This window comes from Nymphalis io, chromosome Z (assembly GCF_905147045.1).
Source record: "Nymphalis io chromosome Z, ilAglIoxx1.1, whole genome shotgun sequence".
NCBI lineage: Eukaryota > Metazoa > Arthropoda > Insecta > Lepidoptera > Nymphalidae > Nymphalis > Nymphalis io.
This window is the reverse complement of record NC_065918.1, coordinates 14,648,396-14,672,036: the sequence shown is the minus strand read 5'-3', so window position 1 is coordinate 14,672,036 and position 23,641 is coordinate 14,648,396. Positions and strand designations below refer to the sequence as shown.

Here is a 23,641-nt window from a genome sequence, read left to right as displayed (position 1 = left end):
GTGGGATGGCTCTACTAAGTACCAACTTGATGCTTTGGATTCAGTGATTCGTCGTGCTAGAAGGCTCATTGGCGACCAGAGACTAGTTACAAAACTCCAGAGGTTAAAATACCGTCGTAAGGTTCCCTGTCTCTCGATATTCTACATATATTTCGGAGAGTGTGCTCAGGAACTATTTAATTTGGTTCTCCCGTCACCTTTTTACCACAGAACTGCGAGGCATCGTTAAGATCTGCACCCGTACGTAGTTGACGTACTTAATACACGTACGAAACGATTTGCTACCTCGTTTCTGATACGCACCGCTAAGGTCTGGATTACCCTCCCGACCTTCAAGTCAAAAGTGAATAGGCATCTCCTAGGCAAGCGCGCTCCACCTTAGCCTGTATCATCATATTCCATTAGGTGTGATAATAGTCAAGCACTAGCTTATATATTTAAAAAAAAATTAAGAATGCTCGTCTTTGTAAAGCTAATCATGAGCTATATAATAATATTAGCTAATCTTACAAACAACTTAATATATTTAAAAATAAAAACCCTATACATAAATTCTTTTAGCCAGGAATACACATTTAAATTAAAGCCTGTCTAACACAGTATACGTGACAAAGTGAATCGGTTTCAAACAGTTTGAGCCAAATGCATTTCTCTCAAACATTTCCTATTGTAACATTGGCCCCACAATTAACCTAGAAATTTACTCCCAAGGTGCACAAGCAAGTTATCATTTAAAATAACAAAATATTTTTCGACATATTATGACGAATGATATTTCATAATAATAATTAACCACAAGTTTTCCATATAAAATTTTTTTAATAGAATTTTATTTTGTATTATAACCAATTTTATAATTAGCATCTGTAATAATAATAGCCTTAATACTTATTTATGTAAAGGCTCGGTTAAAAATATTCACTATTCAATAATATTAATTAATCATTCCAAATAGCAAAAGTTTTTCATGTGAATTATTGTATTATAATTCTAGAACAATACAATTATGTTTATAAAAATAATAGCGTCTTAAATGTATGTATGAAACAATACGTAATCACACATACTACTCAAATATATACACTTGTATTGCATACTGTAAATGTCATGTCATGTCCGAGTGAGCACAACTTTTTTGAAAATAAATTATCGTCAGCTTAAGTAATAAATGATAAAAAAACTAAAGTAGCTTTTATGGAACTTTGTATTTAATCAATAATGCCTAGAAAGGCAGGCTATTCACTGAGACAAATTAAGTTTTGTAATAGTTAGTTCATAAGCAGAACTTCAAGGAGGTGGAAAATTGTAATAAATTACAGACGACGGCACGATTATGCTGAAGATAATTTAAAACATTATATACAATTTACACCGCAGTGCATTTTGGCGTTAAGCCAGAGGCATATATGCGTATTCTTCATGTAATTACATTTTACGTCGCATAAATAAGTTGAAGTTAAAATATTAAAACCATTATAAGATGTTCTGTTCTGACGACAGGGTTTATTATTTTTAAATTATTCAGTAGCTCGGTTTCCGCATTTTAATCGTATTATATTCATACTACCCTCGTATCGTTCAATTTACTGTTCATTTTAAGACCAGACAAGATATTACAAGCGAAATTAAATCCTTGTGTCCGTATATGCAATTATTATTGTTGATGTTGCGGTAGTTTGAATTAAAATTACTTATGGTTGGTTGGTTACCTTATGAGAAAATGTTTTATTATATTTTTCGTAGATTCAAATTCAATAATATGATTATGAAAGAGTTACTTGTATTAAATTTCAAATTTTCAAAAAAAAAAAGAAATCCTACGACCTCTTTATATATGAAAATAAATAATAATTACGATTTTGGAAATTTACACTAAGAAAATTAAATAAGGAATATTTATATGGAAGGTATTCATAAGTAATGTATAAAATATAAAACATTTGGACATTTTTTAAAAATAAAAGTCATTTGCATCAGTGTTTTTAGAAAATCCATACCCTAAGGGACAAAAAATAGAGCGAATGTTTGTAAGGGAAGTTTGTCATTTTTGTAGTTGCAACATGGCTCCGTGGTCTCTTTAGTTTTCATTTGTTTATCCGAAACTAATTCCTCGCATGAACAAACTCAAACTCAACCACAGATAAAAAAAATAACATGAACAGAACAGTTTGTTCGAAAACTAATAATTGAGAAAAATCTAATTTGTCCTTAGACCGTAACTGATAGGAAATCAGCCACGTGATTATGAACTTCTACAATTTCTATAAAATGGGATGGATAGTTAAAGGAAAAAAAAAAACGCCAAGATTCGTTAAATTTATGTGTCACAAAGTATTAGTACTTATGAACATGAATAACTTCTAACTGTTTATATACATAATTTTTTTTTTCACTTTGCAATACGATTTAGTAGTTTTAGTAATCTGAAGGGATATGCTTTGTACGACGCATTAAAATTGTTTAATCATATTGATTATAAAAATAATATAAATTATTTTTTAATTTTACAATATAATTATATAGTACAGTTAAAAAGATCGGTTGGCAAATATTTCGTTAAAAATATCCCAGAATATTTTACCCGCGCCAAATCGAGCAGCAGTTCTAACTAATATAATATGTGAAAGTAAAATTGTTTTTGTGTTTGTTACGCTTTCACAACTTGTGTACAAAAAAGGACTGTAAATAAAAAATGCTATTCACACATAGAAATTCAGTCCAGTTGGATCAGAGGTATAGCAAGATTTTAAAAAAAAACCACCAAAAATCTTTACTTGGTGCATGCAGTAAAATATATATTAGAGTGCCACCGGATCACGTAGGTTGATACGGATTGAATGATATATGTGTTTAATAATACCTTTTGTTTAAATCATATAGTTTGACTAAAAATAAAGCGGTTATACATTAACTGTATACGTTTGAAGTTAGGATAAACTTCCCAACATTGTTTAATACAATTAGGTTCATTAAATAATTAACGCCGAAAAACAATAACAATTATGAACAAAGCTCATTACACGAACTATTACCAATTGTAAACGTTCTGTCTATCAAATCATTTTCATTTTATCTATCATTTTAATTTAAAATTAATAAATAATATATAACAAATTATTTAATAATTCGTTTATAAACCGACAAACATTAAAATAAAATAATAATTACTTATCCTTGATTTCATATTGAATATGGCAACTTAATAAGGTATGCTAGCAACATTTTTCATTTGAATGAATGTTCATGCAATCAAAATGCATAATATAGATAGTAAGCCTATCACAGAACACGGTCGATATCTTCTGTTCTTCTCCATATAATCTTTTATTATCCTCCAATGATCCTTACATAGTGATACATACATAGCACGCTGATTGAGCTTGAGTTTATGGACTAGCAGTCTCACCCTTTGTCCTCCGTATTGCATGGGAAATTCAAGCCCAAGTAATCCATTACATATTATGTATCAATTGTATACTAATTAATTGTTTTTTTTTTGTATGATAATGTGTAAGAAATTTTCACATCAGCAGGAATTAAGGTTTCGCATTCCGTATTTACATGCAAACAAGTGAAGATTTAAATATTATAAGCCTATAATACCTAGCCAGGTAAAGTTTACGACTATCAACGGATATGAATGTAAGCTTTAATTAGTGAATAAAGATGGATGTTTAAGTATAAGATCTGCTGCAAGTATAGATAGACAAGACATAAAATTCATAGACATACGGTAGGCATTTAGCACTTTTTCTTACGATGCGTACGAGCGTGTACATACAAGTATGTACGATATGTACAACCAGTCCAGCTTAATGCGATCCTCGATAGATGTTTTTTTTTAAATATACAGGTTAGTGCTTGACTGTTATCACACCTGATGGAAAGTGATGATACAGTCTAAAGTAGAACGCATTTGCCTAGAAGATGCCTATTCACTCTTGACTTGAAGGTACCCATATTGTAGGTGGTGGGAAAAACAGAGGTCGAGAAGGTATTCTAGAACTTAGCGGTGCATATCAAAGCGAGGAAGCAAATCGTTTCGTAAGTATCTTAAATACGTCGTCTTAAATAGGTACGGGTGCAGATCTTTTCGTTGCCTCGCAGTTCTGTGGTAAAAAAGTGACGGGGGAACCAAATTAAATAGTCCCTGAGCACACTCCGAAATATATCCTGTAAAATACCGACAGACAGGCAACCTAACGACGTTGTTCTAAGCTCTGGAGTTTTATGACCAGTATCTTGTTGCCAATGAGCCTTTTAGCATGACAATCCAAAGCATCAAGCTGGTACTTAGCAGAGCCGTCACATAAATGGCTGCTGTACTCCATGCACGATCTGACTTGGGCTTGATATAAGGTCAGAAGTTCCGATGTGAAGTACTGTTTGACCTTATTAAGGATGTTAAGTTTTTTGCCAGCAGCTTTAGCTTTGGCTTCAATCATTATCATTGAATGACATTCGGGCCTATACATTGGTTGAATATTTTTATATCTTACAACTTTGCGATAAAGTTGTGAAGAGATTACAATTGTTGCTGATTCGTATAGATTTCCGATTTAGATTAGGGTAAAAGACAAAATGCTTTTTCTTATTAAATAAAAAAAAAATAATAGTAGATAAATAAATATTTAAAAACATTAATATTTTACACTTCTATATTTATATAATATGAAGTTCTCAAGTAAGCACGAGTGTTATACCTTAATCGCCTATTAACATAATAATAATAGCTAATTCGCAAAATTATATAAGTGTCTAAAATATCATTTTTTATAAATATTTCTATTCATAGTGACATATTGATATTGAAACCACATTGTTCCTAAAATTAATGCGTACGTACTGAGGGACATGACTTCAATTTATAATGTAATAGCTGCCCGTCAAGACTTCGTACGGATAAAATAACGATTTTATCGGGTGCTATTTTTAATCAACGAGATAGAAACATTCGTTAATCGTCGACCTATTCGCACGTAAAGTGATAAGAACTCAAGCATTGTACAACACGCCCTGTGTATTTTTACATGTAATTATTTAAATGTCGTATAATATTTTTAAAATTAATGTGCTTATTATAACTATCTTTTTATAAATTTAAAATTTCTTCCACCTTTTCTTACGAAGCAGTGATATTCTATGCTTGTCTGATATCAAAAGTCCCTAAAGAACCATCGATATAGCATCTACCGGTAAGGTGAACTCCAACAAAATATTGTTAAAACTTAGCGCCGTTGTTTCGCAAACTCGATACGGAAGGAAATTTCTCTGAAACAAAATATTATATACGGTAAACGAGATGTTCCATTCGTTCCATGTAAATTATTGACGTGTCGCCTCGCTTCGAGTTTATTTGACGATACTTGACGGAGTGAGATAAACTGTTTAGCTACTTACGGATGCTCATCACCTTTTTTACGGTTGAAGTGTATTTTTTTTGGATACAAAGAGACTCTAATTAGTGAACCATTGTTTTTACATGTCACGCGATTTAATCGTTACTTGTTTTATCTAGTGGCTAAGTATAAGGTGGCATATCCCAAAGTCCTCAAACTCAACAAGAAAATAGAAAGAATATAGTTTCAAATAATTTTGCTGAATATTTTGTGTTCATTATATTTTTAAACTCTATGTAACTAATTCCGGCCGACGTTTGCCTGCCTGTATATAAATGCCAATATTCGTGGCTATCGATTGAGTGGTGTAGAAATTGATGTACTCCAGTGCCATTTAGTGGCAAGTTCAACAAAGTGGAGTAAAAAAATATTTTTCATGAAAAAATTCATATCGTATTTGCCAATTTTCACGGTTATCGGTCAAACAGTGTTCAAGTCTAATAATCTAAAACAGATATATCAATATTCATTTTCACAATATGCATACGTATATACAAGCTAAACAAATTCCGTTAGCCTAAATTTTTATTTCAGTGTATCGAATCAAGTGCAATCATTCACATATTTTACAAATAAAAACGATTGAAGAGGTTATATTGAAGTCAGTGTGGTTGTAGATTTAAATCTAGGTCATTTGAAATATTTTGTATAAGTTATTTCAATACGTATCCTTAGCTGTAGCTTACTGTACAAGTTTAACTACCGAAATAAAAAAATTAATACAAAAACTTCTAAATGTACATAAAACTAGCGGACTTGGCTGACGTCGTCCTGCCATACAGTCATTTATTCATCTGGTGACATACCGACAGCAGCACTACTTACCAGACAATTGTTCAAACCACCCAGGCACCCATTGGAATATATACACAAAATTTCATCTAAATCGGTCCAACCGTTTAGGAAGAGGACGTGATAAACACACGTAAGAATTATATATTAAGATTAGAGGGTAAATATTATTTTATCATCTCAAAATTCCTTTAAGAGCTGTAGCACAAAAATTCCAATCCTTAGAAAAAAATACTCTTTGTAATTGGTTGTGGTTAGCGAGACTGTTTAACGTCAAAGGTCGCTGCTCCGCTTCTTAAAATTGTTACGTGAAGCTACGTAGTCCGCTGGACTTAGACTCCGCTACGTGAAAGGTCTTTCTTAAATTATTGGACAATAAATGTAGAAACTTCTGCTTAATTTTCTTTTAATATTAAATATTACTAATATTCCTATTTTCTCTCATAGTTAAACGGACAACTTGTGTTAATAGTAAGTAGAGAATTTTTAAATCCGGAGGTTACTTTAACATTGTTATCACCTTTGTATCATTGAGCTATTGAAGCTACAATTGATTAAATATAAATAAGACTAGTCACGAAATTAAGTCGGGTGGCGAATATATTATATTATTATTACTTGAGCGAACTTAATTTTACTTACAGCACATGTTGTGTTGTAGGTAAACTTTCAATAAGTCGATAAGCTTTATAGCCGTTTTACGTGTACGAGGGGTATATGCATTAGCTACTTCATGTATATTTAGTAGTTAGTTGTTAGTAGTAGTAGTAGTGACTGCTTCGTTGGTCTAGTGGCTTGATATAAGGCTGCATACCCGGAGGTTCCTGGGTTCAATTCCCAGGTCGGGCCAATAAAGATTTATTGGGTTTTTCTGTCAGAAAATTCTCAGTAGCAGCCTGGAGACTGGAAGTTGGAAGTATTTACACTCCCTTGGAAAGCACATAAGGCCGTTGGTCCTGTGCCTGAACTCTTTCCGGTCGTGTCGGATTATCGTCCCATCGGATTATGAGAGTTAAGGAGAGTGCATGCAGAGAAAGTGCACCTGTGTTTGCGTACACACTTGTGCACTATAATATCTCCTGCGTAGTTGGCTAATATCTCTCGAGATTGGCCACCGTGGCCGAAATCGGTCTGGAGGACATTATTAATATTATTATTGTTATATTTAGTAATAAATTAAATTTACTTCGAGACTAATTGAAGGACATGTTTTAGTCAACTACATTGTTTTATTTGAAAACCAGTACAAAAGTATGCCCGATTTTACTCTTACAATAATTATTGGGTGGATCAGCAGTGCTTAAGTTATTAAGTAACTTACTAAATACGCGAGATATCAATCATTGATTAAAAATATTTTTATGAATTTCGACGACCGTAGAAGCTACGGTCAACGGATCTTAATAGTAATTAGCGTATAGGTTTAATTTTTTGAGTTTCACAAATTGAGAGGAGATATTTTATTAATAAAAATAAATTTAACAAAATATCCGCAAAAGTATTTTTTACCTAAGGCAACACTTTTTCACCGCCTTATTTGCTTATCTGAAATATTGCTAATCGCAGATCAACATGAACACTTTCGTCGTACATTTAGTGAAACAAATATATCCTTTTATTTAATAAAAAATACTCCAAGCCATTTAAAAATCGAATACGTGGTTACGACTATTAAATCGTTGTATCGTTAAAAAAAAAATCAAATTTTATTTCTCAAGATTGACAATTTGAATATTTTAATCATTTTTTTTTTTATATTCATACTTGTGCACCGAATATGTATAGTGATTTTTTATTTTTCTATCTCACTTAACAAGATTATATTGGCTCATTCGTAACGATTTATGGATACAGGATGTTAATACAATTCCAATTTACATCCCTAAAAATGTTTTAAGTTAAGATTAGAATATGTGACGACTCTATATTTTAGTCGATTCTCAGACCTTGGGATCAAAAGCCGAATTTCGAACGGAATTTCCTTCGATGCTATTTTCGAGTTTTTTTATTGCCTTCAAATATAGGTCTAATACTACTATAAAAACAAATAAAAGTAGAACGTAAAATAATAGTCATTCACGGAATAATTAATTAATACAAAACTAATATACAAATCAAAATTATAAATAGCTACTGTACAAACCTCGACCATTTACAATGGCGTCAAGAATGCTAGCAACATTTTTCTGTGTAATCGAAATTCCAATTCAGGACGTAGAAGTAAGCGCTCATGTCACCGGTAGAGGGAATAATACCGGTTGTTATATGTTTTCTAAGTGTTTTTGTGCTATTATTTCAAGGTTAAAATGTTTAAACTGCAAACGGCACAAAGATGGAGTGAAATAACAAGCGAGTATCGATATTATCCGCTACGACTCCTGTCTTTAATATTGTTTTCCTGATATATGTTGATTATATGCTCAGCGTGCTATGGAGCGAGCTATGCTCGGAGTATCTTTGAAGGATAAGATCAGAAATGAGATTATCCGGAAATGAACCGGAGTCACCGACATAGCTTGCAAAATTAGCAGGCTGAAGTGGCAGTGGGCTGGTCACGTATGTCGTAGGACCGATGGCCGTTGGAGCAGACGAGTGGAGTGGAGTGGAGTGGAGACCGCGAATCGGCAAGCGCAACTTAGGGTGCCCTCCAGCCAGGTGGACCGACGACCTTAAGAAGGTGGCGGGCACTAACTGGATGCGGAAGGCGTAGGACAGGGAGCTTTGGCGCATCTTGGGAGAGGCCTATGTTCAGCAGTGGACAACGATTGGCTGTTGATTGATTGATTGATTGATATGTGTCGGAGCTAATGTATCAGTGAACACTGTTTTACAATAGAGTCCTCTCGTTGTGAGCACATCTCTTGATGTTTTCGAGTATTTTATATTGATTTTAATAAATCTATTTTATTACTAATATTTGATATTAGCGAATCGCCCGCGTTATAATAAAAAATAAAGTTAAACGGGATAAAATTGTCAAAATATGTTAATTATGAGATATGATAAATCGTAAAGAAGTAACAAATATTCATAAACCATATAAACGTTGGTATATTTGATTTTAGTGATTGTTAATATGTTAGTAATTAAGGAAGAATGGCTATAGTGAATTGTAATGCCTCCTTATATTAGGTTTAGTTTTTCCATTTACTACGACAAATATTTATTTGTATAACTTACACATGAACATGCTACATAGAGTTGCCCATGGTTAAAGTAGTGGCGAGTTTTAGAAAAAAAATACAACCCTTTAAAACTAAATGAGGTTAAAATTAAACAATTTAAAGCGAACTTTATTAACTAAATGATAGGTAACCTTATCACTAAAATTAATTACATTATAAAGGTAATTACATTATTTAAATACAGAGAAAAAGTTGAAAATAAACAATTTTAAAACGACGACTGTAGAAGCGGTGAAATGGTATGTATATTTCATACAACATAGCTACCCGCAACATTCATCTCATGAGGACTGATGCAACTTTATCGATACGGTGGAATAATAAAGATATAATATAATGATCTCATTTCAAGCTCAAATATGATGTTTGGAATAAATGAAGTAAAAAACAATAAATCCTTAAGTATTTTTAGCTTTGTATATCTCAAATTAAATTAAAACAGAAGTATTACTTTTTACATTGGAATAAATTTAACGAAAAACCTTTTCACTACTTCGTAGCTTTGCTCCGATAACACATTGTAATAGTTTATTTTTATACCAATAAACGACATTGTTTCGCCTAGCTGGATTTCAAAGCGAAATATTTATATAGAAAACAAAAAGCACTCGATAGTTTTTAAACTGCGCAATTGCATCGCTCATTCGGGTTCTTTAGTCACAAAAAGTACAAAACACTTCGATACAGGTTGATTTTAGAGCAACTAATTCCTATCATTTTAAATCTTATATAAATGTTTTATTTAATTCTTATAATACAATACAAATACATATGTTCGTTTGCATTATTCCTTCGGAGTTAAATAAAATTCAAAGTCTGACAATGGAAGGTATTGTTTTTATTACATTTGTTCTTGGATTAAGTTTACAGAGGTAAGGCGAATAAGATGCCTACAAAATATAAAGAACGCCCTAGAGGCAAGAAACTTAAAGTAGCAAGCATTTAGACATATTTTAAGGAAAATATTCTCATGAATTGTTGTTGACGTTGCTCCTCATCGGCCTTTATTTCGGCATATAAGAAATGTATGAAAATTTATTCCGGCTTACAAACCCTTCGTTTTCTAGACAGATGGTATGTATAATTGGTGACGCAAGGTACTTAAGTAGTGTTTGTAACTCATCTTGACGTGGAAAATGAAGAATCGAGAGGAAACCTGCAGGCGTCGAATAAAATCAATTCTGCTGATATCATCTGTATCCTCAAGCCCTTATTGAAGCAGCGCAGTGAAACAAGCTCCAAGCCTTTTTCTCAAGAAAAGAGGGGGATCTTTGTCCAGTAGTGGGATATTTATAGGCTGCTGCTAATATAAATAAGATTATCTCTACATCGCTAATATCTAGGAACTTATCTGTATTTCGATTGTTTATATAAACAACAGCAATATATTAAATGGATCGATTAAAGCCATATCAAGGACGAGAGCTAATATCCAATCACTGTCACACTCAGCCACTGAATAGAGAAATGTTGATTATCTTGACCGAACTAGCTACAAACGACAATCATATCGAATAATAATCATTTGATTAATTACGCATAACTTCCAAATATAATAGCTAGAATGCCAATCAATACCACTTATGGGGAGTAATCAAATACTAAATTGAGCAAATGTCAACCAACTAAGTATATTGTTACAGCAGTATAATCAATATTATTTAAAACGAAGTTGCTTATTATTATAATTATATTTATTATTACTTACTTATGGGGAGTAATCAAATACTAAATTGAGCAAATGTCAACCAACTAAGTATATTGTTACAGCAGTATAATCAATATTATTTAAAACGAAGTTGCTTATCATTATAATTATATTTTGTCTTATCATATCCCATTTTTTGTGTTTAAAAATTTTAAAAAATGGTGCTGACATCATGTCAACTGCCTGTTTAATACCTGCTTTTGCTATTAGATAGTAGTAGTTTTGATACTTATGTGTTGTACTTAACAACGCTTAGTAAAAATGAAAAGCTTAGTTGGCTCTTATGACACTTAGATACGTCAACTTGTCGTCGTCACGTCAACGATGTCCCCTAAAAGTGAGCTGGATATTATATTTTTATAATTCTTGTATAGACAAGTAGTCTTATCTGCAAAGATGTATTAAATTTTATGCAACGTGACGAAAATCTAATGAGTACTGTTTTTTTTCTTTCTCAGCTGACCACGAGATGAATTATAAATACAACTTAAGAACAAAAAATGTGAGGCTTGATCTGAGCACACAATCTATTAAGATTCCCAATTTCTAGCCACACGATTATCTTAGCAATTATAAAAAATAAATAAAAATAATTGGTACAAAGAAAGATAATATAATGAGAACGCCTGATATACACTTGGATAACGGAACAAAATAGATATCAATAACAACCATTATGCCGATATCATCCGGATTTATCGCATGCCATAAAGGCATAAAGTTGATTTCGTTCACACTTAGCAAAACAATACAACTGCCAAGCGCTCAACAATGGACATCCCCGCTTTTCTGTTTAATATTTACGATTATGTTTTTATCGAATACCAGCTTCTGAAGCCCAAGCTTTATCACCGGTTAAATAAATATATTATGAGAGCAGTATGTCCGCTGATAATCTCTTGATTATTTATTTAATTCTGGATAATATTTCATAATACATTAATTTGGAAACGTATGTAATTCTATGGAAAGTCGGAAATTACTGAAACTCTATGATGCATAAAATATTAAACATCAAATGAGAATATCACAAAGTAATTTATACATATGTAGAGGTTATCGTGAAAATATATTAACATACCTAAAATCGATTTACGTTGAACAAACAGATTTGATTTGATGAATAACATGAGATTTGGAGATGATAATAAATAACACAAAATCTAAGTTGACAATTAAGCGACCGTAAGACGGACCATGTGGCATGAGATTAGTCAAGATTGATCAGTTTGAAATTGATGGAATTACTGACTACATTGATGCTAGAGTCTTAAATAGAGGAGCTGATAGTACGTATTTCTAAGCAATCCACATACACACATAAATGGCTTCGCAAAATAAATTGATATTCATGTAGAAATTTGCTAGCTCAAATAAGGGAAGTCGAAGATAGCAATATATAAATATTTTTGTATCCAACATATGTGGTTTATTCAAATCATTTTCATGTTATTTATACTTTATTGCGCAACATAGAGAGGATAAATGGTTTAAGAGAACAAGAATAAAAATTTGGACGTCACGTCACACGTCGCTGATATAATATATCGAAAATTGATAGTTATTGAAAGAGTCTATAATTAAATATGAATATAAACATTGATATAACATATGGCAACTCAAGAATACAATAAAAGCGCTGCGCACACAAAAGTATGTAATTGAGCGGAGACGGGGCATGATGGCATAAGAGAACGGCATGCCGTTTCCCTTCACGACATACGAGTCGGCAACGTTACGAGTCTTACCCCCTAAGCAGGCTGATAGATGTTTGAAATTAAAAGGGGCGGAAAGATAGTCTCATTGCTAACAGCGAAATCGCTGAGAAATCTCAGACAACCTTTGCGAAAAAAGTGTCGTAAGAGGACGGGTATGTGTAGATAAATTAAGAGAAAAAGTAATTGAATTCTTAGAAAATAAGACGATAACAAATGTCTGGGACGATTCGTTTGTTTTTTAATATTACCTTAGAGAATAAATTGAATTAAAATTAACCAACTAAATCTTTTTTTTCAAAACTCATACAATTTATAATTTTAATATTTAATTTATTGCTGTTTTAAGTAAATACTTGCTTTATATAGCGTAATCACGAGTGTAACTTCAACATCAATTTAAACCAATCATTATTATAATACGTCAAACATCTGATACTCAATAATTAATTTCGCTAAGTGTTTTCCTATTATGTTAACATGTTGTCGTATTAATTTCTGTTATGTAGAGATTTTTTTCAAAATCAAATAATATTTCGGCAGTCCATTAAAGTTGCATCAAAACTCGAGTGTCGGTTAGGTTTGATCTTTTCCGAGACAAATATTCTTATACTCGTTGGTCATATAAAAGTAACATTCTGTAATTGTACCATTTTTACCAAAAGAGTTCCTGGTCTCTTGAGAAAATCGTTTGGAGCTTATTTTACAAAGTTAAACCAATGCGGAATTTTAAATACACTTGTCGCAGAATTTCATTCATACTGGAGCGATATATATTCAACTACATCTAGACAAATTCCATTTACCGTACCATCTTAATGCTTGTATTCATCAAGTGTAGATTTACGTATTCGTTCTTTTAATAAATTATAATACATTTTAGCAATTTTTTTTAAATAACAAATAAAAAAACTCAAACAAAAACATATATATATTCAATTGAAAATATAGTGGGATTCCGATGAAACCTGTGAAAATTTTAGAAATGGTGTGCTTATAACAGTAAATATATAAAACAAAGTGTTATTAAGCCTCTATTGGTTGAATAGATTTAATAGCCATATGTACCATTGTTCGCCAGATCATAAAGGATTCGAGAACATGTTAAGCCATTCGTCGTATTTATCAGAACTAGCGTCTAATAATGACCACGAAACATTTTGAGGTCAATTAGCCTTTATTCGTTCGCTTTTAATTGATTGAGAACTTCGATAGAAATCAAATTTCGCTCAAGCTTATTGTACAACCTTCAAGGGTCAGTTATTATCTCTTTCTGAGTTCATAGTGTTTCATGAAAGCGCTATTGATTTTAATATTAAATTAATAATTCTCATCGATAGCTCGTGTTGACTTCTCAGGAGATATTACCGAGCTACATTTAATTTTTTTATTGTTTTTATTTACCAATTTCAAAAAAAAAATGTTACTATGCACACAGCAACATTTTATTATACGATACCCTCTTCCTAAACGGTGTGTGAAAAATATAGTTGTTTTTTATTTTATTTATTATACGCAGGCCCCTTGGCAAGTGTGCCATTTGATGGTAAGTGGTTACCATCGCCTATATACATTAGCGCCGTAAGACTACTTATATTGCCAATGCGCTAACAATCTTGGGAACTGAGATGTTCAGTTCCCAAGATGTGCCCGTAGTTGCACTGGCTCACTGGCTATTCAAACCGGATCACAAACACAACGGAACATCTCTTCGCACATCTGTTTAATTTCTCTTGAGTATCAGAATATTAATAAAATAAATTTAGCTATTGGATTGTCATTTGGCACTTGAGATTATATCTTTAACTCATTAGGCTTTTACGTTAAAACTGTAGCAATATACTTTATTAAAGGTTTTAAAGTGCTCGTTAAGACTTAATTGAATAAAAAATATACCTTTAAACACGAAAATTAAATATTGTAAATATTTTTGACATTGATGGGATAAAAGTCTTTAGTGATAATTTTAATCTGTGGTCAGACAATTTATTACGTCATATACTTCATAAGTGTTCATTTATTACGCGAGCACCGATCGATGCAGTGTATTGTAGTGTAAATAACACGGTTGGTGTATTTTCATTTACCGTTATGAATTATCACACTTAATTGACATTGTGATGCTTATCTCATTTTACAATATTGTATAATGTTGTTCTTTAGTGAGCACGTAATTTTTTGGGTCAACATGACGTCAATTACTGTTTACAAAATAATAAAAAATGCGTTTCTTTTCACGGCTTGCTGAAGGATTTAAAAACTGTTATACGTATATAATACGTTTTATAGGTGTGATTGCTTCGAAATATTGGTCATGCGGATTTAAGCAGTAAAAATTGGAAATTCTTTAGTGCTTAAATGACTATTAATTATTAGGATCACAATAATGCAACAGATAACTCTCTAAATTTTAGTTTGCCAATATTTTTGTCAAACATTGACTTGCCATTTTTTATTGTATTATTGCATTTTTATTGATTATTTTAAAAATTTAGAGCTTAATACTTTTCTTAAGAGAAGTTTGGCAAATATGTACTATTCTTATATGTTTAGTTTTCGACTGATCAACTTTGTCTTATAATTAAAAAAATAACGTTAACTTATACATTTAAATCAATATTAAATAATATAACTTGTACAAAACCCGTACATGCAAGCTTAGATAAAATTTATTCTTCTAGTTATTCTGTATGACATTACAATGCAGACTTCATTTTGACCATTATATTACGTCACTTCTTTGTAACTAACGAAATCAGCATGTTTATTATAAATCTAGAAAGATAATTAATTTTAACTAACTTCTAATTATCAATTCGATTTATATCTTTTCAAATATACTTTGTTATTTGGTTGAAAAAATGTGAATAGATCCATTGTAGTAGTTTTCAATGGCTACTATTGAGTCCAACGAGTATGGTCTCATTCAGTTTAGCTGAATACTGTCGTGCATTGACAAAACGTGTTTTTTTAGCAGTCTTACAAAAACCTTCATAAGCTTTTGTTTCTATATCAATAGTTTTTTCTAAGATCGATATTTTGCTTACTCTTTAAAAATTACTTTTTCATATAAAATAGGTAGGCGTGCGGAAAAATAGATCACCCGGTAGTAAATAGTCACCATCTCCCATATAAATCGCCACTGTAAGAAATATTAATATCACAGTGCATGCAATACATTGCTAATGCACCACCAACCTTGCGAACTAAGGTACCAGGGCAGGCAAGCCCATCTAGGTAGGTACCACCCATTTATCAGATGTTTTACTGCCAAAAAGCAATAAATATTGTTGTGTTCCGGTTTTAAGAGCGATTGAGCTAGTGTAACTACCGGATCAAGGGCTATAACATCCTATTTCCGAAGGTTGGTGAGACATTGATGATATAAGAAATGGTTAATATTTCTTACATCGCCAATGCATGCCCGTCCGTCCACCTACCTATATTATAAAAAATAAAAATAAGAATATCATTTCTTAAAAATGAAATCAGAACAACGTTTTACATTGCTATTTTTATTTTATGGATAGCCGTATTAAAAGTAGATGGACTTAAAACAACGTCATTGATTTCACGTACAGAGCGGTGCTTAATAATATTTTAAAAAGGTCTCAACGAACTATACACCCGAATATGCCTTAATCGAAATTATTGCTGGAGGTGAAGGAGCGTTATTAAAATTAACCGTATTGTTATTGTTAAATTACATATAAGAATTTTTGCATGAATTTGAAAAAACTATGAAAGGAACATTTGCATTTACTTTCGATAAAGCTACGTATTTGTACATTTTAAGCTTTCACGACGTATGTACGTGATGATACATTATATAATTACATATTATAATATAGTACTGGTTTCTACCCGTGTACTCATTCGCATGAAAAACTGAGGCATGTTTTGAGGCCCATATCATTTTCTGTACTTGTGTCAAATCTAGTTTTTTCAGGTTTTTTTCGTCGAGATATTCTTAGCAGAATTGAACTGCTACACCTCGAAAAGCATGTAAAGCCGTAGGTCTGGCATGTCTGTGAACTCTTTCTGGTCATGTCAGATCTTCCATCTCATCGGGTAAGTAGAGTGACGGAATAGAACTTGCATTTGTTTTTACGCATAAATTTGTAGATACTATCAAAGAATATATATACGCGTCTTTTTGTGAAAATAACTTGGCGACAATAATAAAATTCCTAGCCTTGAAAAGCTAGATAACCTTTTTTTCTCGCTGAAAATACTCGTTTACGCGTTTCTCCCATCTGAAATACTTCCTATACCTCCCTCGGTTTTTTTTTGTGGGTATTTTACATACGGGAAGTATGTAAAATACCCACAAAAAAAACCGAGCACTACCCACTCCGTCTCTTCGGAAGACGTCATGTGATCGCTAGCGCATTCTACCTTGAGATTGAGATTAGCAAATATACAAATGAAAAAGTATCAGAGATTGGATCTATTTTTTTGAAGAATTATTGTAAACAGCTCAAGACGACCGAACAACGAATAATCTTGTTTAATAAAGTAGTTTTGTAAGTGTAAAGATTCTTAAAATATGGAATGAAGAAAAGCACAAAAGGAAATTTAAATTGGATCAACAATAGTTTTTAAATAAAATAACTGAATATGTAGTTATTAAAGATACTTCAAAATTCCTGAATATTTAATAAAAGGATAAATAAAATGTAAATAGAATCAAAAATGTTGGTATCGAATGACGTTAAATGATTAATACAAAATATTTCCAATATTGCATACGGATTTTAAAATTACAGAAAGGGAATTTAAATAGCGTGCTGGGAAACGTGTTAAATATCTGTGGCAGCTTGACTCGACGAGTTACAATTTAATAATATTGATATTAATTTCATCGTCAGAGATTATAATTTATTTACTTATTTAAAATTACTTAATTAATGTAATTTACTTTCAATTATATTTTATTATAAAAATATTTATTTCTATTATAAGCACAAATTAAGATACAATCACACTTGACATTCTATAGGGATATATATATATATAGTCAGCCAGTACAAGTCATTATATGTATTTATTAAATGACTTATCCTGACTGACTCATCAACACAGAGCCTAAACCACAGGGGTTAGAAATTTGAAATTTTGAAGTGGAGGCATTTTATGATGAAAGCACACATTAAGAAAGGATTTTTGGTAATTTCACCCCTAATTAACTTAACTTAGAACGAAGAGATTATACATGAAATAATACAATGAAAGGGTATTTGATTTTATTTTATAAATGTCTAAAACACAAAATTTATATTCCAATAGTTATTGAAAAATATTAACAGCGTCACCTGTGTACAGAGTGAAAATAATGTTTGCTTATATTAATTGTTACATAACGGTTTATAGTGAAAAAATAAACTTAGTGAGTTGTTGTATTTAAATATAACTTATAAACCGCCATTTTATATTTAAATTTGAATAAATTACAATTTTTTTAAAAAATTGATTTTTTTAAATATAAATCATTTCTTAACATTTTGATATTGAAATCATAATAAAAATAGCATAAAATATAAAAATCAGAAAGAGTTGAAGAAAGGAGGACTGCCTTTTTTTGATGTGACAAAATACACTAATATAATCAATAAAAACCTACACTTTAAAACACACTTTGAGTTGGAAAATAATCGCAAAGAAATTCGTTCCTGACGGGGGGTCACAGACCGTACATTTTTTTTTAATTATTATATTTTTGTCCCAGTTTATGTTTTTTTTTTTTTAATTTATTTGTATCTTTTTAGAGTAGATTGTAATATGATGTACATTTGTTTCATGTCATTTCATTATCATATCAAATGTCAAAAGCATAGATGGTGCAACTAGAATAGGAAAAAGTTACAACGTGAATGTTATATCGTAAATGGCTAGTCATATTTGCGTAATTGTAGTGCGAGTCCAGTTTAAGTCTTACATCAATAATTTTACTGTTTTGTATGCCGATATAAAAATTAAGTGAGCTAGCGTATTTGTTAGCGTATTAGCTAGCGTATATAGTGTGTTAACTAGCGTATTATATTATGTACAATATGTACTGTATGCATTAAGAGCTAGAGACAAAGTACCAAAGGAAATCAAAATGAAAATTAACTTTATTGGATAACAAGCACATGAATAGTCATCTTATAAGTTTCAAAGCCTACCGAGTTCTACCTTGAAGCATCGGTAACAAACACAACATTTTATTTTATTTGCGGATTTGAAAAAATAATTGATATATAAAATTTTATTTGTTTTTTTTTTTTTTTAATGAAATATTTAAAGAACAATCCAATGTGTTTTTAAAGTTTTTGATGTGAAACATCGATTGCCGCATCTTGCAGGTATGACCGATTCGTACACCGTGACGGCAAACGGCATGACATATCATAATATGACTTAATGTCCAATCCGCCACCGCTTTCTACCCCCTTGTTTGCGCGCGGCATTGATACTAACGTCGTTACTTTATTATATTCCTATTATTATATTTACTATATTATATGATATTATTACAAATATTTTTTTTTAAATTACTTTATTCGAAATTTATTTAATGGTTTTCTTTAATTATATTTTTTCTTAATAATTGTGGAAGTTTCCGATCTTCCTCGTCCGAGATGGCTACGGCTTTCTATCAATCATCATCGAAAGAATCAAGTTAGGAACATCTTCATGGTTGACAACTCAATATTCATCGTGTAGAGATCAATAACTTTGCCTCCTCTCTTAAAAAATGTATGCCATTTTGAATAATTATTATTTTAATTACCGAAACTTTTTTAATTATATCTTTCTCCAAAACGCGTTAAAGGTGAAATAAATGTGTACAATAAATGATGAAAATGTTCTCAGACCAATTGCAGTCACGGCTGTTAATATCAAGACCCACTAGTCGACTGCGCAGTGCATATTAATATAGTGCACAAGTGCATGCGCAATCACAAGTGCACCCTATAATATCGCTCTCGTAATAGTAGCGGTGAGACGGCAAATCCGCTACGACCTGATAGAGTTCAGGCGCGGATCCAACATATTTACAGGCTTTCCAAGTTTGAACGTAAAAACTTCAAGACTCCGGGATGCTTTTGAGTGTTTTTCGACAAAAAGCCCAATAAGGTTTTATTAGCCCGACCCAGATCTTGACCCTAGAACCACAGGATCCCAGGATCCTACTGGACCAATGTGACATATTATTTATGAGTAATGTCGAACACATTATCTTTTTAAATTGTATTATTTAAAAAAAAAAGTTATTTGTTTATATAATATCAATGTAATCAATTAAAAATAATAAAACTGAATCTTTTAATGAACGCCCGATAATAAAGGAAAACTTATAATACTTTGTATTTATAAGCGAAATATTTTAAACAGCAGTCGCAAAAACAATACTGTAGAATTGAAAATATTTTGAAACGCGCTCTCATAGCTGTTATCCCACATGATTTCACGAAAGAGCGAGACGAATGCGACGAGAGAGAAAGAGAAAATCGATATCGCTATCCAACCGCAAAGACCTTTTGTGTGAACGAGACAGCAACAAAACACTAAGAAATAATTAAAAAAAATAAAACCTTTTAGAAAAATTTAAAATCATATATAATAAAAATAAATTAACACCACGTTACAATAAATTAAGGAAATAGAAAAAAAAAAATAAAAAAAATATTTAAATAAAATTAAGTATCATGTGTTCAGAAACTTACCAACAGCGATCTTTTCGACGGGAAAGGACTGCGCCGACAACACCCCGAGAAGAGAAAATAATAAACCGACCGTGTGTAAAATACACATTTTCCGCATCTTATTTGACGTTATAACGGACATCCTTTAAAGTACAGGTTTATAACCGCTATATCACATACTCAACTAGCTTGCATATCACGCTTACGAAAGATTCTGTGCGAAAATTCTTTCGAAATCGGATGCTGCGTACGAACCTGTGACTTAGGGGCGACTGATGGCTAGGCGGGGCGGCCGTAGCATGGGACGCGGGGGACGCGACCCAGCTGCCTCTCTCCCACTCGTTGGAAACTCACAAACGCCTCCTATAGTTTATTCTTAACACTGACAGTCAACTTAATATAATAAAAATATTAATCAACTTGAGTCACACATTGAAATAAGCTTTACTCTCTATATAGTGTAATTGTAATATGTGCCTGATGCAAAACTTTTATAATTGAAAACTTTTATTTTAGAGAATTTATCGTCTGCACTTCAAAATTCCTGTAAAATTTATTTAATTGTAACAATTCCAAAATATGTCCTTTATTCCGATATCGCTTTTAGAAGTATTTAATATAATACGTTTTTAAAAATTACAACGCACATAAAATGTCCAAAACGAATTATCTTTTCATCGGTAAAAGTTAGTTCGCCCTTTTTATATTTATGACAAATAAGTAAATATATATCATATATGTTTATAGTCTATGAATCATTATTTATGGATTATTTTTTGTTAAAAATATAGTGTTTGATGAGAATATATATTATTATATTATTTATAAATTACTTTATACTTTTTCATTTACATTAAATGTCCCATAAAATTCTAATAAAATGTTAGATAAGCTTTGACAAAAATAATTAACATTGAAAGCAATTTTGTTAATGATTTAACTTTTAACGACTACTTTTCATAAATGCAAGTCAATAGTATTTAAAAAGTAAATTTCGTTTGATGCTTAAAATAATATTTAGAGATAAATATTTATAATGATCCGACGTTATTGTGTAAGTGCTAAGGAATCACAATATCAAGAGTATTATAACATAAAGTTTCTTTTGTACATGGTTGAATAGAACCTCGAAGGAGGAGAAGTGAAGAAGAACAATAATATACACAAGTTATTGTGCCTAGTGAATTCTTAAAAGAAAATTAAATTGTTATTTTCAGAATAATATATTATACGATACATTTTATATATTGTAAGAACTAGTCATTTATCGCTTTAGGAGAACATTTGTATTTTAAACATAGTTTTACGGTACCCAGCATTTTAATTTGGATAATCTTGATGTAGTGGATAGTTTACATGATTGTAGATAAAAAGTTCCTTTAATATAGTATGTTAGGTGATTTGTAAAAAAAAAAAACGCAGACTAGAAGCTGGTGGTGTTTAAATTACACATAAGCCTGATTAAGATCTAGCGTCTAGCTAGTGTGAATGAAAAGAAATAGCGACTGTATATGTACATACATGCACCTGTACACTATAATATCATAGTCTTTAAGAAAAAATTCAAAAGAATACACTATGATGATATTATATTATTCTTAGGGTACAATGTCCTTTAACGAAATTCAGGCTATAACATAATATAAAATTTTCTCGTCTCTACGAAATTGCCCTAACCTTATTGTGTATATATTATGCCCATGATAACATGGCCTAACATTGACTCATTCAATATTCTAACCAGAATCAAAATCCAAAACGATAAGCTGATATATGATTAACAATCACGATGTGACAGGCATTAGAAATGATTTAATATGCTTATAGACATTTATAAGACAAAAAATAGAGTGTGTTTTAATATATATTAGCAATAAATAATAACTTAATGTAAAAAAGAATACGGCAATATAATAATTGAATGAATTTGATATATTTTAAATCCTGTGATATCTTATTGTAATGATTGTGATCGAATTATTACATAACTAATTTAAAAAGGCACAGTCTTAATCAGTTTTATGATTAAAGTAGCGCAGCTGTAACTTTGTCTAATTTCCTCTTTAAGACACAAACGAATTTGCATTTCACTCACTTCAAACTACGAGTTTAGCCAATCTTGTTCCTCATTGGCCTCCCTAAAGTGGCGATCAAAATCAAACTTGCCAAAATTTGCAATGGAAATATCTTTTATTTTCTCTTTGAGCTCTCAAGGATTAAAGAACCGATCTTCGATCGCTTTACTGTGTTTAGCTTTCTGACTTAAGGTGTTGAGATACGAAATTATTAAAGCAAGTTGAAACTACAAAATGTTATTCAAGAATAATAAACAAGAAAATTTAACTTATCAATATATTTTTTGCCTTCAAGAGTTTTATTGCGATTGTGAGTTTTATTAAGTTTAAAGTTTACGTCTATGCTTACATAGATGTAATAAAAAACTGAAAAGGTCCAGTGGCTAGAGCCCGGGAAAGCACCAGGAGGCTTTCCAGAGCTTAATTCATGTTTTCATGTTATGCTTGGAATGCTTTAAAGCACCTTCTCTTCACGAGGAAAGAAGGCTCAGACAATTGGAGGATGTTACTTTAGTTTTTATAATAACGGTGACATGTTTAACGACTAATTTTTATATAATAATTTGAGATCTAAATATATTGAGTTAATATGTAATTTTACATAATTTTATACGTAAATAGTAGTTAAGGCGATTGAGAGCAAATCAACGAGATAAAGCCTTGGATTCACCGCAAATGTAAGATTTATTCAATGCACTTAAGCTCATCGGTCTTCATTAATTCCCTACCTGAAAAAGTGGAGTACAAGCGATTTTCTGTTCTTAACAAGAAAAGAAATTCCATTTTTAAAATTCATTAAAATATATTTGAATTGTGGATTAGCCACGGATTGCGAAATGGATACTTTATAACTTATCTAAAGCCTTTGATTGTGTGAAATGAACATTGCGACTACGTCGATATCGCGTGAGTAATGTCTAATAGATTCATCTAAGGTTATCGTTCATATTTCTCTATTTCTTTATATACATATTAGGTTATAATGGCACATATTTTAAATGTTTTGGTAAAGTTCGCTGAAATGCTACTCGTGATGTTGCATAAAAATGAACTTATATATAATGATTGGTGATAAA

At 31.3% G+C, this 23,641-nt stretch overlaps 1 protein-coding gene across 1 annotated transcript in view; it reads right to left on the bottom strand.

The window, feature by feature from the left end:
* Positions 1–20,584, bottom strand: part of LOC126780476 (glutamate receptor 1-like) — a 124,870-nt gene extending 104,286 nt beyond the window's left edge. The window contains exon 1 of the mRNA XM_050504996.1: positions 20,512–20,584. The gene's annotated coding sequence lies outside the window, so the exon portion shown is untranslated. The remainder of the gene's footprint in view (positions 1–20,511) is intronic.
* Between the last annotated feature and the right edge of the window lie 3,057 nt (positions 20,585–23,641).